Source organism: Egretta garzetta, unplaced genomic scaffold, assembly GCF_000687185.1.
Source record: "Egretta garzetta isolate BGI_Z169 unplaced genomic scaffold, ASM68718v1 scaffold375, whole genome shotgun sequence".
Classification (NCBI taxonomy): Eukaryota; Metazoa; Chordata; class Aves; order Pelecaniformes; family Ardeidae; genus Egretta; species Egretta garzetta.
Window position 1 is genome coordinate 1259033 of NW_009259786.1, and position 5023 is coordinate 1264055.

General features: G+C 39.3%; 1 long non-coding RNA gene across 2 annotated transcripts; it reads right to left on the reverse strand.

Annotated features, from left to right (window-relative positions):
* Nucleotides 1–643: 643 nt before the first annotated feature.
* On the reverse strand, nt 644–5017 carry LOC118452355. 2 transcript variants are annotated; one of them, XR_004842110.1, is made up of 3 exons: nt 4918–5017; nt 3103–3361; nt 644–2684 (listed from the first exon to the last, which is right to left on the reverse strand). It is a non-coding gene; the product is annotated as an uncharacterized LOC118452355 (long non-coding RNA). The 2 variants fall into 2 exon arrangements; XR_004842109.1 differs by having other exon boundaries at nt 644–2284; nt 2604–3361.
* Nucleotides 5018–5023: the final 6 nt, after the last annotated feature.

Here is a 5023-nt window from a genome sequence, read left to right on the forward strand (position 1 = left end):
GTGTACTTAATTATGAACAAAAGAAGAGGTTTACCTGCCAAGACAAATTAAAAGTTCTGTGTATCCCCTGTAACAGATGACTGTTCTAGTATCTAAAATAAAGAAAGAGGGGTGTCACCAGCAACACCAAAAGTGGAGACATATAAGCAGGGATTAAAAAAAAGACAGAATTAGCTTGCAAAGGAGGATTCAAAATCATGGGAAACAATTCAAGTATCTATCCAGTGCAAGGTAAATAGTTGGAAATAAACAGAACTGAAAATGACCACTGGAGAACAACAAATGAGTTTACACAAAATAAGGCAACAGACTAGTGAAGTTCTGGGACTTCACATACTCACAGGAGCAGAAAGAATAATGTAATTCCACATATGACTGGCAAAATCACTCCAGGAACAGTGCGTGTATTTTGTTCAGCACGTTTATCACATAGAAGAGTGGTAAGCAGGGTCGTGAACTCAAGCAAGATGGCAACACCAAATAAAAACGGTTAACTGCATTTATTGTATCAGGGCTATGACAATAATCTACATATCCAAGAAAGATTATAAAAAAAAAAAAACAAGGACAAAGGAAAAATTAAGGCTGAGGAAAATACAAAAAGATTAGACTACATAAACAGAATTCATTTTTCCCGAAGTTTTTTAAAGCTAAGTTCTTCTTAACTGCAATCAAAGACTTGATTCATAATGTCAGGAGAAACTGACACCAATGAGATGTGTTGCATTTGACCCCAGCTCTATCAGCAGTCCAAGAAGGCCACAGCCCTGGGCCTGAATCATCGCTGAGGCTTCCGTGTCACCTGCAGAACAGAAGAGGGAGGGGAAAATCTGCCAGGTGTGTGTGGGTGGCTCTTCAAAATGGGGAAACCCTGCTGCCTGACAGGATGACTTTTTAGATTTTTATGGTAAGGGGGTGGGAAATCTGGTCCTTTATGTTTATTCTATGACATTTAGATCCTCCTACCTTTCAAACCTTTTTAAATGTTCCCACACCGTGACACAGGTATTAATCACAAGAGTGTTATTCTTTGAGATGAACATGTAAGTGCTCTCTGCCCATTATCTGCAAAGATTTTGTTATCAACCAGTCTTCTTCAAATGGCTAGTGCAGCAATTAATACAGTCTTAGCCAAAAACTGCAAGTACTGGCTTACAAAGACCAGCTTGGCATTTAACATGAAATTAGTGAGCCCTCCAGTGGCTATTTTAAACCCTACATTGTTACGATAGCATAACTGTTTGTTTATATGTGCTTTATTCAGATTCCAGTCAATTTAATTTTAATTCAGTCATCTACTACTTCAATTAAACAACATTTTGTAGCGACCTATTAAAAGGCTCTATAATACTTGCAAACATCTACATTTGTTTTCCCTCCTGTATATGTACAAATTTTACAACTCATTAATTTTAAACATTTGAGTAACTTCACAGAAATCAGTGAGGAATATCTACCCTAGGGGAGGGCACAAAAGAAAGCATTTGGCTCAAATTCAAAATCCTAGCCTATAATCCTCTAGTATATAAATCCTACCTCTGGAAACTAGACATCCGGGACACTGAATAAATCATTCACAGGCTCTCCCAATACAAAACCCAGGATGTGGCCGATTTAACATAAACAAAATGCTTGTTCTCATAAAGCAACTTGTTCAGCCATGGAACTCCTTGCAGCAAAATACTGTGGAGACAGGATTTTTGGCCCAAAGATGACTGGAAAACTAATTAAACAAAAATCCACCTGGGCCTGTTATTTGCAAAGAAATCCCTTGTCAGTAATTCCTAGAGTCCAGAGTAATCTGGAAATGTAACATCGCATACTTCTCCAACTCTTACACTCTTCCATTATGGAAGGCATCCGTTACAGAAAGCTGCAGAGATAAATTTTGCTAGAAGGACCTTTTTCTTAGGTCTAGCACAGACACTTTGAAGTTTAAATAAAACCTTTATTCAAATTATCTAACCACAGTGTGAGAAATACCCAGCAACTGAGGAACTCTGAGATGCCACTACAGATTTTTTGCCACTGGTCCACTTTGAGATACTGCACAGCCTAAAGGAAAAATCCAAGCAGGGTTGTGCCTCATTTGACAGCATCTTCTTGTGCTCGATTCTCCAGTCATTATACAGTATCATCCTGAATTTGTTATATGAGCACTGGTTGCTATGGAAATCATCATCTGCTAAATTCAGCATTATTGATTTTGTTTAACATGGGAGTACTTCAGTGTTGCTCCTTTTCAGATCTGAGCTGTAGGCTTTAGACAAGGTTCTGATCACTCCTTTCACAGGAAAATCCACAAAAAGAGAATTAGAATTAAATCTCAATGAAATGACACAGAACCGCACTAGCATCCAAGCTCTGCAAGGATCTGAATGGTTTGCAGACATTCTGTATCTCTACCCCCCACCCTGCAAGCTGGGCTCTTCTATGACTTGGGAATAATTTATTCAACAATGCCTTCAAAATGCAGTTCTTGAACCAGTACAGGTACTGGAAGGAGCATGCATCACAATTGGCTCTATTTCTCAAGCCAATTTACCCTCTCTCAGATGGAAATCCTCAATAATTCAGATCTACTATTTTCAATGCTTCACTACCTTATTTACAGACAGCTAAACCATCAAAACATAGCATCATTCTTTAGTCTCTCCAAGACCTGGTTCACATTTTTGCATGAACTGAAAAACAAAACAAAAATAATCCATTTTCTTCATTAACCGAGAGGAGGTTAATTAGCAGAGAAACAACTCCACACTTATAAAAATGTTTTTCAAAATGAGTAAGGCAATAAATCCAAATTTAAGTATCTAAACTGAGGTAAACTAATTCTGAAGATCAAGTGTGCAAAGACAAATATAGTTAATATTACACAAACAAGTAGCCTGATTAGGTCTGTACGATCAGTGCTTTGAGCGTTACTGGGGTTGTAAAACACTAGGCTAATACCACATAAAGCCAGAAAATAGAATTGCAGTCAAATAAAAAGTTAGTTTACCAAATATCAGAACTAAGTGAGACTGATTTTCTGCTGACTCATGGTTTGTGAATGATTAGTGCATCAGAAGGTGTGCGCACCAAAGGCTGAAGGATATTTACCATGGAGGCATTTATATCAAGTCTTTTTTCCCCATGTTAATTCTTTGGTGTCTAGTGAAGTATGAATTTCAACTACAACATCGTCCCCCATCAGAGTGCTTCTGCTCTATCTGGCCACCTGTTAACCACGAAACCTGAAATGATTTATTTATCCACATTTCTGTTCAGTTTGATCAAAGCAGCCAATTGGTCCAAAAGCTAACCGAGGATCAAAACCAACGGAGAGTACAATTGTTTAAGCCTTGCTTCCATGGGAAACCTTAAAAATATAAAAGAACAGATAACAGTTCATCAATATATGCTGCAAATGTGATTCACACTTAAATTATTCAAAAATTATTAACTGTGTATATGATTATGACTCATGGAGACAGTACAAATGGTTCCTTGACTGTGATCGTGCTGTTCAATTCAGGAAAATACATTCAAATATCTGACATTAGTGTTTCATAAGAACATGTTTGAAAACAGAACTGCAGTAAAAGCACATGTAACTTAAATTTTCCCAGTATCTCATATAACTGAAAGAAAAAGCTGCAGAGAATTACAATCAGAAATTGCTAAGCACACCACAGATGGGAAACTTTGCATCTTCCCCTTCTGTCAAAAAGCACAGAAAATATTTTTATCCATCATAACTTACATACTGAATTCTCTATACACAAGCCAGGTGCACATGTGCCCTTCATTATGACAGAACACAGATTACTGCTGCTCAAAATGACACACAGCTGCATAACAGATACAGAAGACAGAGAGAGAAGCTCAAGAATATTCTTGTCATGCTTTTGCCATTTTATCTTGTGTTTCAGCAGCAAGAGCTAATTGGACAGGGCTTTGGGCAGGAGCACACTTTCCAGCTGAGCTGCTCCCGTGTTTCTCCTAACAGACCTATGTATGATTATACTGGAATCAATATTCCTGCGGAGGATCTTTGTTAATGAAACGAGTTTCACACATTAACTACATCAGTGCAGAAAATACTGACTTCATTTTGCCTGTAAATGACCTGTGTCAACATGCCCTAAAATGCAGTCTAGTTAAGAAAAAATACTGTTGCTGGATTATGCTAAGCACTCCTTTTAACAGTTCTAAGGCACGAGACTGGTTTAAACTTTAAGACACCAGGCTGCAGTACCTGTAAAAACAATGCTGCTAAAAACAATGATCCCTACCCACGCTTGTGTGTCAGCACTTGTGCCTCACTTTTTCTTTTTCCCCATCAGAACAGATTTCAGACAGATGTATTACATGATCACAGATAATACCCATATTTCTCTTAGCACCATGAAAGCAGATTTAGTCTTCTTTTACTACAGAGGCCCAACAAGCAGAGAGGACAGCAGCACACCACACAGAGGGGACACAGAACATTAAGATGAAAGCAACGGTGAGATCGCCCTTTCTGCCAATGTTCCCACTAAGCTTCTCTCGTCTCACAGGGAGTATCATACACCCAAGAAATACCACCGGAGTTTGGGAAAGCGCAGAATGCAGTATTTACCTACTGAAGAAGCCTGATGCCAAAAGTTAACACTCATATCCTCGGAACTGCAGTGCCTCTTACCAATCCTGGGAAGTTGCTAGTTAGGTTTTACCTTTATTTACTATTCTCCTGGGCAAGACTGTAAGCTGAAATCCTGTCCCCAGACCCCATGCTGCTCTGAACACACCTGCACCCCACGTTTATCTTCTGTTTGTGCTCTGAGCAAGTAGCACGGAAGTACTGGAGACGCTACGGCCTCTTAAGTTAGGGGAACGGCCGTGTTTTTGAGACAGCCATAGCCCGGCATACCACGAGTTCACAAAACCTACCCGGCCCCAGGGTATGCAGTACAGCAATGGCGCCTGGACACAGCACACGCTTAATTTAAACCTGAAGCTTTATTAGGAGGCCGGAAAAGCCTCGCCACCACTGCCC